The sequence below is a fragment of the Idiotropiscis lumnitzeri genome, chromosome 2, assembly GCF_059441095.1.
Source record: "Idiotropiscis lumnitzeri isolate Australia: NSW breed Sydney's pygmy pipehorse chromosome 2, RoL_Ilum_1.0, whole genome shotgun sequence".
NCBI classification, from domain to species: domain Eukaryota; kingdom Metazoa; phylum Chordata; class Actinopteri; order Syngnathiformes; family Syngnathidae; genus Idiotropiscis; species Idiotropiscis lumnitzeri.
This window is the reverse complement of record NC_142392.1, coordinates 5,841,282-5,853,898: the sequence shown is the minus strand read 5'-3', so window position 1 is coordinate 5,853,898 and position 12,617 is coordinate 5,841,282. Positions and strand designations below refer to the sequence as shown.

Sequence of the window (12,617 nt, the reverse complement as noted above, 5' to 3'; positions counted from 1 at the left end):
CGAACGTGAGCTTGCGCCCTCATCCCAAATGTCATGTTTATCTGATCCCTTTTAAAGACCCTGTGACAATGGAACAGATGGGACTGCCTTTTGTCCTGCGCGTGCACACGCACACACACACGCACACACACACGCACGTTTGTAGGCTCTCACTGGGACGATGTGAGTTGGGTTTAAGGTTGTGTGATTGTGTTTAGCCAAGCAGAGTGATTGTGCTCTACAGGGGAGCCAGCCTGCTCTCACCACGCCAGACGGACAACACACACACACCCCCACACACACACACACACACACGGACGCACAAACACAGCCCGCTGCCACTCTTGCACAATATTTTTTTAGATATCCCTTGCTGGTTTTGTTGTTCTAAAAGATTAACTGAGGATAAATGTTTTCATTTGCTTTCACGAGTCAATATTTTGAGATTTGGCGCCTTGTCGCCGGTGGACGACTACCTCGCAGAAACGCTCCGTTCCGATTAATTAGTCTGTGGGATTATTGATCGCATTAGCAAAACCGTGTCTCGATAGGATTAGATAATATTTCTCGGGGTTCGTTCATCATTTAAATGCCGCAAGAAAATGGATGGACGTATTTGGGCAATGTCGCGACATCATTAGTATATCGCTGCTTTCTGTCCCAGTCATTCAATCAAAGTTATTATAGTTAAACAAACAAAAAAAAAAAATTAAAGCTTAAATCGAAGAAACATATTTGTTATTGAAATGAAATGATATTACGTTTATGAAAATGTCTGTCAATTAATATCATATTATTTTTATTATTATTTTACATTTTTTATTTATTTTGCTATGCACGTCCATGCAGAAAAAGTAAAGTGACACAATCATTTGGGATGTGTAGTTTATTACATAAAACTTTTTAAAAATTTTTTTAAATTTTACTCTCAAATACGCCACTTATTAAAAAAAAAAACTAAAAAAAAATACTAAAACTAATAAAAAAAAAAAATTCCAACCCGCTCTAAAAACTCATTAAAATTAACTGAATTAAAAAAAATAATGTCACAATGTTCCAACCAAATGAAACTTTGCCAAGCACAATTTGTTAAACGTGCACTGCAAAAACTCATTCAGCGTGCTTGACGGACACACCCCCGTTATTTGCGTGTGACTCGTGACACGTCGTGCTCAAGTGGCCATTGTTGGAAGAGGCCGAGCAGCGAGCGGCATAAATCCACCCGTCCAGCTCAAAGGCTCCACCAGCCAGCCTGCCTTGCCTGCCAGCCAGCCTGTGCTCCGCTCCGCATGCACCTGGCGTCCCCTCACTCGCCACCGCCATTATTAATTGCTAATACATATTTATGCGCCACAAATTTGCCATTTACTTATGCAAAAATAAAAAATCGTGGATGATGCTGAGGCGCTGAGCCAGGGAAAACAGTGACCTTTCTAAAGAGTAATAAATGGGATTGTATGCATGTGTGTTTTTGTTTGTATCTAATTTTTTTTTTTTTTCTTTTCGGGGTTTTAGCAGCCGGCAGTGGCAGGAAGACAACATTGGTCTGCCAATGCGATCGTCTGATGTGGATGCAGTATCTCCTCTAATTTGTTTTGCCGCGATGATTGTCCTCAGCGGGCAGCGCAGTGGGGAGTGGTTCGCAATTCTGCCTCGCGATTCTGATTGTCGCGAGTTTGAATCTGGGCTCAGGTCTCGAAATGACTCGGTAGGTGTGAATACGACTCAGATAGAATTCAGGTTCGCGTTAGCTCAATGGTGATCCCCAAAACGATTGGTTATCATTCAAGTGAGCTCAACAAGCAACCGATCATTGGAAATCTTTTTCGCCCGTCAGCCACCAGTTGCTTTTCCTTCAAGTATATCCTCGGCGTTCTTGTCAGCCAAGCAATTTCCCAGAGTGTGAAGCACAACCGAATTTTTTTCTAACAGGATTTTCTCTTCGATGCGTAGGCATCTCCCGAGGGACTCTTGTAGGTCAGCTGCTATTTCGGTGACTCGCAATCTCTCCGCTCGTTGCAAACGGCTGAATTCGGGACGGCGGCCTGCATCGCTAGTTTTTTTTTTTTTTTTTGGTAACCGATTTGTTTACAAGGTCAAACGTGGGGTCCGGTGGAACGGCAAAATGCTTGCGTCGGAAAATGACATATGGCGGTTTGGGGAAAGCGGAATTCGTTGAAGACATGGAATTCTCCCCGATATATTCTGAACGTGACGCATTTGAGAAGCGAGTAAACACGAGGTGTGAGTTATGGCCGTGTCGTGGGGACATATGGCTCCCGCCGAGCCGGATTCTCAGTGGCGCAGGACCTTGAGGACAGACAAGGAGAGGAAAGACCCACATGCCATCTGGACATGGGACACCCGAATAAAAAAAAAAAAAAAAAAAAAAAAATGGAGGACAAGCATAACATTCCTCTTGCGTTGGCATGATTTTGATTTTGGCTCCATTGCACCGTCCGGGGGAAACCAGACCAAAGACTCCGATCGGAGCCCCTGAGTGTTGCCCGTTTCTGCCATCACGGAGTGGAACTGGGCTAGCGGCTCATATCGGGGTCATGGAGCCCCACAGCTGGCTCACTCCGAGTTGCATTCGTGTCGTGTCCGACTGCGTGTCGCTGGGTTGTGATCGGGTTGGGGGGGGTCACGTGCGGTTTATCTGCTCATCCAACGCTTTTGTTCGTCAATTCAAAAGTCAGCCGGTCAGTCAACGCGAGTTATTCTCAGCTTGTGACAATTCCAACTTTGGCGCGTCGTGGTGAATAGCGGAGGTTATCTACATCCTGCACGGAGCCCAGCGCGGCCGCCTGTAACCTGCTGACGTGATTCTGCTAAATGATCTCAGCGGTTCCACTGAGCATATTCGGGAAGGTGCGTTGAAATTACGCAGGACTGAGTGAGTGTTGGACGACTTAGCTTCTCTCGAAAGGTCCGTCTTGAAAATGGCCTCGCAAGCGTATCCGCAATTAAATACACACTTTCCCCTCCTTTGGCCTTTGTTGTTTAAAAAAAAAAAAAAAAATAAAAATCAAGAATAAAATTCAGATTTTTCAACGGTGGCCAGTTACGACTTCCGGGTGCGTTGATTGCCCCCTCATGAGTGCGTATCCAATCACAAGACGCGTTCATCACCTTCAGCGTAAGGCCAGCGAGAAGGCCTGACTGTCATCAACTCGTGATCTGATTGGCTATCGCAACTGTCAATCAAATCTGAAAGCCCAGTGACTTTGACCGAACGGATGCCCGCACGATTGTATCTGAAGGCCTCGGACGAATAGTGCGTGCAACCGGTATTGTGAAATCTGCCTGGCAACACCAGCTAGCTGTATTCTGATTGGATAAAAATTCTCACCTAAAAATATAATTAATGTGATCAATGTGGAAAAATATAATAATTTTTTCTAAATTATGTTAGGCCAGTAGAGAAGGCCACCACTGCGAAATTGAAACAAAATAGTAAAAAAAAAAAAAAATAAATAAATAAAAAAATGCCCTTAAAATCTCTTGGCTGCTCTTCCTCTCTTCGCTGGTGTCAGAACCGAGTGCTTCGGTTGACCGCAAAAAAAAAAAACCCCCGTCAGCGTTCCAATATTTTGGGACGAGACTTTAAAAAGTTGCACAGAGCGACTGCGTTTGTGTACGACGCGGTGGGTGGCTTGTTTACAGACGCGTGGGTGCCGGGGAGCCGATGGCTTCAATAGATAAGGCCGTGTTGCGAGATGTGCACTCTTTTTGTTTGACAAACGGCCCCAATACACACATTTGTTCCTACGCTGAACATTGTCGTGCGCATACTCGCCACACATCTCTCCGTAAGTGCTCGGGAACAAAGGGCAAGTTCATCCCAAGGATCCACTATAAATACATTATGAGTAATACGCCAAAGAATGGCCTCTAGTCCCTGAAGCGAGACACAGCAAAGTGAAATAAAGGTTTGCTTTATTTATTCCCGTTGGTCTATTCGGAAAATGAACATTTGCTTACAATCTGTTAATTATGGCGAGTATTATTCAGTTCGATCCTGTCCTCCAATAAATGCATCACCAATGCGGCTACTCTGAATTGCTTCGGCTTCACACGCGGATAATAAGAAAACGTTTGAGGAGTTCAAAAGCCGCCGAGCATCATTTTTGATAAAAAAATAAAAAAATAAATAATGGAGCCACTGTTAGTAAAAGTTGGCCGAAATTTTAATTATAGAAAATTTTGAAAACAGAAACAAGGGCAACGTGTTTCTTGTTTGGAAATAAAATAAAATAAAATAAAATAAAATAAAATAAAATAAAATAAAATAAATATATATATATATATATATGTATATTTATCTATTTTATTTATTATTTTATTAACATTTTTCTATTCACAAGACATTTTTGACCACACTAATTTAGCGCCGGTCAATCGTCCTGACGCCATGTTGCTATCAAATGACACAGCCACGTTTCTCACCAACGTTAATAATAAATGGACAGTGAGCTATTTATCCAGCCCACACGCTCAAACTCTCACACACACACGCGTGTATATTTAGTCGACATGTAAATACGGCGCAGCTACGGGAGATTTTTTTTTTTTAATCACGGGGATTCCATTCAGGACCATTCGACCCACGAGCATTGTTGTGGTTGAAATCAAACAGGCAAGCACCGCTAATAAATAACACATCAATGCGGCCGTATGATGGCGGCGGGGGGGGGGGGGGGGACGCAAGTGTCGCGTATTTAAACGCCACATCAATTAAACATCAAGCGCGCGCATTCTATAGACAATCAAGGGTCCTTTTTCGTATCAAAGTGCCGCTCGGGCCTTTAAAGATCATCATCCATAAACATTATTGAGCGTTTGGGGGGGGGCAATAAATACGAACGTCCTTTTCCTGCCGCATTTTCGCAAGCTCCAAATTCACCTTTGCCGCCAAAACTCCTTTTTTTTAAATTTTATTTATATTTTTTTTATTTATTTATTTTTTTTTTATAAATGTGCATTTCGTCCCTCTGTGGAATTCAGGAAAGGAGACGGCAGGTATTTTCATTCCCCTCCCCCTGGCTTTCTCCTGGCGCCTGGGTTACGGCCAATTAGGCCTATTAGCAACAACAAAACACAACAAAACCCGGTTGGCAGGTAGTTAACGGTGGGAGGAATTGTTATCTCTCCCACCGACAGGAACAAAGAAGAATCTCTCCAGAGGAGGAATTTCTACATCCCGGTGTTCTCAATTCTACAATTAAACTCTTTACGGCAATTTCCAGGTGGTTTGCGGCTCCTGAGGGAGCGCGCGATGCACAGCGGCGATCATAACACCTGCAAAACGGCCTGTTATGTAATTAACCAAGTTTGGAACAAAAACGTTCAGCTTGGTGAGGCTGCGGTTATTTAATTTATCGGCGCCAACGGGGAGGCGTGTTTCGCCAGCGAACTTCGGATAAAGGAAAATAAATACAGAAACCGAAGGGTGTAACGGACAACGATTGGAAAATCGGTTTCGATTTAACCGAACCGATTCAGAACAATTTTAAAACGTACCTTGAATCGTATCATACGCCATGCGTCAAAAACCGGACAGCTACAAAACACACCAGATTAAAATTAGCAACAGTTCATATTTTTGATTTGATTTTATTTTTTAATTTGTTTCAACTTTGACCTTAGACCAATTCTGCGATTTTATGGCACTATTTATGGCACTTGTTCCCTATCTTCATATTATATATATATATATATATATATATATATATATATATATATATATATATATATATATATATATATATAAAAACAGTAATGCTAGTTTTAGTATTAGTTTTATTTATTTATTTATTTATTTTTTAAAATATATGGCATACTTGTTGAGGGTAAGATGTAGCCGTAAAAAAAAAAATTAAATAAATAAAAAAAATAAAAAAATAAATAAATAAAATAATAAATAATATATATATATATATATATATATATATATATATATATATATATATATATATATATATACAGAGAGAGAGAGAGAGAGAGAGCGATCAAGAATTCCATCCATACAGGTGTTTGACGTACGGTTTTCTTGCAATCAGAGTCACAGCAGCCAAGTTATTACCGCCACCTCACTGCATTTGACTCCTGCAGGTGCGTCAACGCGCCTCTGCGGTTTTAACAAGCACCGATTGTTCCAGCGAGTGCCCTAACAAGACCGACGCCACATTAATCACCTCCTCCAAATCCCCTCCTCTCCGCGATCCGTACCGCACGCGAAATCCATTAACCCCGCATGCACACAATCCAGAGGGTAGCGATTGTGCGAGGCGGGAGACGCAATCAAACGGGAGCGGTGTGAAACAATGAACGGGAGGGAGGTGAGGAGAGGGGGCGGGGGGGGGGTGGCAAATGGAGGGGTATTCGAGGCAGGGAGGTAAACCAAATGTGACATCTCATATTTGACTCTTCACTTCCCATTTAGATGACACGACCGGGATAAGTGGAGGGGAGATTACTCGGGTCATTTTGTGTCTTCTTGTTTCAATTCGACGGCCCTTAAACGGATCACGACGACACCGTGCAAATAATGCATTGTCTTCACGTTCCCTTTCCGACTTTGACGATCATCGAGGGTGGATTGAAGACAAATGGATTCCAACTCGCGTCTCACACGTCATTTTTTGATTACATCACTAAATAGCAATTAAAGGATTAAACAACTTATTTCAATTGAGCTGCGTTCGGGTGAGCGCCTTGGCCACCTGGAGGCAAAATCATACAAACCGTCAACCACAAAAATATTTCTTCACAGAGGATAAAGAATACATGCCCGTGAGTAGTTACATGATCTGTCTACATGTGTTGCTCCACCGTCGACGGTCACATGGTCGATGCTTAAAGTGTTCTAAAGGATTTCTAAAGCCTCTCTTTTATTTATTTATTTATTTATCTTTCTGCTTCTTCTGAAGTGAGAAACGTTGAGGCAAGAGCAAGGATTATTACCTCCCCCACCCATGTCACAAATAAATATTCATCAGCTAAATCAATGAAATCACACGACTCGTTCAACGCTTAATGGTTCCCGATGGGTTTTTCACATAAATATGACGATAAACCAGCACACCAGCATCTTCAAAGCTGACCTTTCAGGCTTTCTGCATCTTCAATTAATCAATTACTACTCGCTTAAAGAAATTCGCCGAACATCATATGACGAATAATAATAACAGAAATCACGCAGCACTATTTACCCGAGCGTTATCGTTCATGTGGAAAGAGTCGTATTGAAGTGTGAGCGTCCACTCAAGCGAATACGAGAGGGGGGCTGTTCTCTTCACCTCCAATTGCACACCGGGAACACCTCGGCGTGTGTGTGTGCGTGCGGCACATTTCTGTAACCTTTGTGCGCGTGTGTGCGTGTGTGTGTGTGTGTGTGTGTGTGTGTGTGTATCCTCTGCGAGGCCCTGGGGTCACAAGCAGCTTGGTGACAGTGCAGATGGGATAACATATGACATGTGAGTGACTGAGTTAGTGTGTGTGCGTTGGGGTGTGTGTGTGTGTGTGTAGGTCTCGGTCCATCTGGGCTCCCCGATGATGGGCCAGGGCTCCCTCTGCTCTCCGCTTTCTCTCGGTGGCCCCGCAGGGAAGCCGACAGGATGAGGAAGAGAGAGCTTTGCTCACCTTCGTCACTTCCACCCACCCCTACGATTGTTCCAGCGCATATTCTGTGTTTGTGTCAAAATGTCCTCGCGACGAGGATAAGAGTTGCAATAGTTTGGGGTTAGTCGGTATGGTTAGTGGGAGTCAGTTTTTTTTTTTTTTTTTTTTTTTTTTTTTTTGAGCAGGTTTGCTAGGTTTTCTAGTTTTCAGTTGAGTTTTATTTAGATTTAGTATTAGTTTTTTTTCTTTTCTTTTTAATATATGTGGGTGCCCAAAAAAATATTCTGTGAAAAAGTAAACAACAATTGTCCAACGACTGACCTTCATTTTTTGTACAATTTTTTAAAATGATTTTTTATTTACTTATTTATTTATTTAGTTATTTTTTTTCCTTCCGTTAACCAAAATGTTTCTTTAATATTAATTTTTTGGTCAATATAATATGGAGATGAGCTTTAAATCAAATACGAGAGTGTTCAGATTAACTGCAGAACTGAAATCCAAAATTTAAAATTGGACAATCAGATCAAATCAACTTAACTTCCCTGGTGGAGGTCATAAAAAGTCGACGGCAAACTGTTTTTTTTTTTTTTCCCGACAAACTGTAGGCCACAATTAAACCCTCACCAACTGACAAATTTACAAGTTAACAACGTGATCCCCTGCTTGAATCAAATCCCTGGTTGTATGACAATACAACGGCGCACTGTCGAATAAAACGGGCGCGCCGCCATGTCTTAATTAGCTTAGGCTGTTGGGGGTGTATTTGTGCCAATCCGAGATAGACAATGAAATATATATTTGTCAAGTATTCAGGCTGAAGCTAACACGCTTAGATGCCAGCGCGTTTGACCTATTTTCCCTCCAGCTTGGCAAGGAAGGCATAATTAATTTCCATGTATATGTCGGAGGCGAGTCGTTGCGGTTGGTTCAAAAAATTTGGGAACGGGGAAGTATGTTGGCTGCATGTTTAATAATAAAAAAAAAAAAATAAAAATATGCTGAAAGTCGAGACTGATATCCATTTTTAGGACATATTTCATATATCAGCGTGAGTGTTTTATTTTTACAAAACTGCAACAATAGTTTGCGTACTTTTTTAGAAAATCAAAATTCTATCAAAAATGCTGAAAAACCTTCAATATACATTTTTGGTGAAAAACAAATTAAATTAATTAATTAAGAAATTAATTAATTAAAAATTATATAAATAAATATATATATAAATAAATATATATATATAATAAATAATAAATTAATTAATTAAAAAAATAAATATATATAAATAAATAAATAAATAAATAAATATATATATATAATATATATGTGTATATATATGCCATAAATACATCCATCTCTGCAGGGTTTTTTCTGATTCCCCTCGCTCAAACAGAACCGAAGAAATGGGTTCTATCCCGCACGGCTCAATTCTTCCCATTTCCCACGCAATATAAAAACGTGGTGATATTTTCTTTCGGGAAAATCCATCCCTTCTCGAAAGCTGAGCACCATCTGACATTACCTGCGCTAAGTCACTCTTTCCGTGTCATGAGCGTTTGGGACAAGATTACGTTCATGTATGATTACATGCTGGGTGTACAGTATCCTTTCTGAAGTTTAATTGGGTCATTTTTTGTGTCCAGTCCAACTTCCCCCCCCCCACACACCCTGGCATTGGTGTCCTGTTGCCGGGCCAATGTTTTTTTTTTGGATTATTACCACCGGAGGGGCCAGGCTCAGAATGTACAGGACAGAATGTGTCTCTGACATTGTGCACTGCGTCCCCCCCGCGAGACGTGTCGCTGCCGAGATCCAGGTCGGCGGCGTTTTCATGTCGCCGGCCTGGACCGAGTGGCGTTGAGGGGAAAGGCTGCGGGGATTTGGCCTCGCAAACGCGGAGGGATGGAGGATGTGTGTGTAGTCGGGATGAGAGTGAGACAGCGGGGGAGCCGGGCAGTCGGTTTGTTCCCGTTCCATCGGCGGGACGGCGGCCAGAGCTTGGACAGGGCCGACGGAAGAGGGAGGGAGCAGGAGTGCGAGGATTGTTCATTTACAAGCAGGCGCAAAAAAAAAAAAAAAAATGGGATGACGGAGAGGGCAAACCCAAGAAGTCATGACAATGTGGCGTTAAAGTCACGAATGACGTTCATGTCACTCATTTCTGCTTGCATCTATTTGTTCATTGAGGATTGACGCATTCGAGAAAACTGGGAAATTCCAAAATTCCAACAAGGAAAAGTGAATTGATTGGACTTGTGAGCGCACCAAAACTATTCACTTTGAACACATCACAAGATGTGTTGAAAATCCTCAATCTGCTTCTTTCTGCTCATAAATTAAATAAATTTGAACTTCTGCCTCATTATTATTTTTGCAACTCCGCTAACGATGCAATAAACCCCGCCCCCCCCAAAAAAGACAACTAGCCATCAAAACAGCTTGGGTGGTACGGTTGAGCTCTCCAAAGTACAACTTTACGGGATGTAGTCTACAATTGGCTGATTGTTGTCGGGAGTAAAGTTTCAAGAAACAAGCAATCCAAATGCACTTCAAACGAACTGCAAACGGTTCTTGCGAGAAAAAAAACCCAACACTTTTGTTTGTGCACTTTTGCTCTTCCGTTCACGGGAAGCATTGCGGCATTGCATGCTGCTTAACTCATTTACTGCCATTGACGGATAAAGACGTCAAAAATCTTTTCAGTGTGTTTATATTCCCCATAGTTCACAACAATTTAGTTAGAGTGGCACATTTAACAACAAACTTCAAAAAATGTAAGACTGACAAGCCATTGGACCCTTAAAGGTGCAAATTTAACACTCTTTCTTTTTTCCGACAGCGCACTAATATATTCCAAGGTGGCAAATTTGCCACTTACCGACCTAGCGAGCCGGAAAAAGACAGTGTGAAAGGGGCTCATGTCTCCCCTTCCTTTGTGCAGCTGGCTGTCATCCCTTTATCAAATACTCATCTTCTTGCCCACTGAGTGTACCTTGCTCCCGCCACTCGCCTTAAGCGAAACTGCATGTGGCCCTGCTTGATATTAATGGATGACATTATTTGGAGGTGTTTGCAAGAGCGAGGGGCGTGCAGGAGGGCTTGATTGAATGTGTGTGTGTGTGTGCTGCCAAGGATGGATGGTTGGGAGGGTGCGGGGGGGAGGGGGGGGGGGGCGTGTTACAGGGTGTACATTGAGCGTCATTACCATATCAAAGAGGCGCTCGGCTTTTCTGTCCTAATGGTAATTGCACTGCCCACAATTGGCGCTCACTCCTCCCGATCGCAACAAGAAGGAGAATAAAAAAATAAATAAATAAAAAAAAAATCTGAAAACGGAAGGAGGGATGAGGACGAGGCGTATTTGAAGGGAGGTGTGTGTGCGGCGGGTACTATTGGCTGGGGCTTTCAGGTTATGTTAATATTGCTCATCTATTTAATTAGGTGCCGGCTTTGTTTACATCTTTTGGCCCCCTTCTAGGATAGACAGACAGCGGGAGAGAGAGCGAGAGAGAGCGCGAGAGAGGAAGAGCGATTGAACGAGTATCAGAACAGAGCACCGGAGAGACCGCACGGCGCTTCCCGGCGGTGGCTGGAGTGAGGTGCGACTGTACCTTTTAAAGCCTTAATGAGGTCCGCTGCGGATGGGACTTTGATGCGCCTCCATAGCCCCGCCCTCCTCGTACGGCCCTGGACTCGGAAAAAGCGGCGAGGACCGCAGCCAGATCGAAACATGGCCGTTCCAAGCAGACATTGGTTTCGATGTATTATTCCTGTCAAGACAATGAAAAAAAGCGATTATTTTTTACCACACGTGATAAATTGAGTCCAAAAAATGGCTACTTTTAAAATCAATACAATTGAAATCAAATTTTGGAACATTTCGTCGCACTGATTTGAGCTCACGTTTGTGTCGCGTCTGATCGACCGATGAGCTCCGATTATTGGGATTTTCAAGAACGGTTGCGTGTGTTTGCATCAGCGACGGTGACGGCCGTTGTCATGGAAAACGCAGTCAACTCTCGACTTTGCGTGGTCGCGCTAGAATTACAGCGTATGTGCACGGGTGTTTACTTGCAGCCCAGATACATGTCGGTGTATTCAAGGACAGCCGAGGAACTTCAGAAGAAAAGAAATACAAAAAAACTGCTTTAAAGTACACTTGCCTTCTAATTGAAGACTGGCGAAAGGGTGATGAGGTCAGACTCAACACAAGAATGTGATTTCATCTCAGGTTGCGCCGAATAAAAGATGAAAAATTGACAAGAAAGCTAAAGTGGGAGGTCTGAGGTCCGCGGCGAACCCGAGACAAAGTAACCGAGGCGCGAGAGGGTAGGAGAGGAACGGCGGATTCATTTCAAGACGGCAAAGGAGTGCGAAGAAACAGGGTGAAGAGAGGGAACAGCCCACGTGCTATCACACTGTTTTTAATAACGGTGTAGCGGCGACCCGAGGCCTCCACGTCCACGCAACGGCTGTGCAATGTCTGCTCGGCGTCTGTGCCGCACACAAAAAGGGCGCCCGTCCAAAAGTCAAGGCGCTCTGCACTGTCTGTCGGCGGCAGGCCGCGGCGAGGCACAAGACCTCGGCCTGATCTAATGACACCGACATCCCCTGATCCGTGCCCTTTCGAAAGCCCTAGGACGTGTTTTTCCGTCAATTGTTGCTCCGGGCCACTTTTGCGACAAAGTCAGGGTGGCCGAACTGTCATAATATACCAAACAAATCTAGCGGTAAGTATAATCCCAAATTATGGAAATGGAAAAAATGAAAGAGAAAACAAAAGGAAGGAAGAAGGGGGGAAAGCAGTCTATAGGGGAGGGGCACAGTGTGAGATCTGGAAAACCCCTCAACAGAGTATTGAATGTAAAAATAAAAGGAAAAAAAAAAAAAAAAAAAAGGAGGAGGAAAAGAAAAACAAGACATTCCTGTAAAATTACTCAATCTGGTGAAAATATCGTTAAAAATGCTGAATAAATATTTGATGAAAATTAAAATAACTATTTGTAACTTTCAAA

The 12,617-nt window shown here is 42.8% G+C and overlaps 1 protein-coding gene across 1 annotated transcript in view; it reads right to left on the bottom strand.

Moving 5' to 3' along the window:
• Window positions 1-11,330, bottom strand: part of irag2 (inositol 1,4,5-triphosphate receptor associated 2) — a 53,012-nt gene extending 41,682 nt beyond the window's left edge. Inside the window, exon 1 of the mRNA XM_088287891.1 lies at window positions 11,214-11,330. The gene's annotated coding sequence lies outside the window, so the exon portion shown is untranslated. The remainder of the gene's footprint in view (window positions 1-11,213) is intronic.
• Window positions 11,331-12,617: the final 1,287 nt, after the last annotated feature.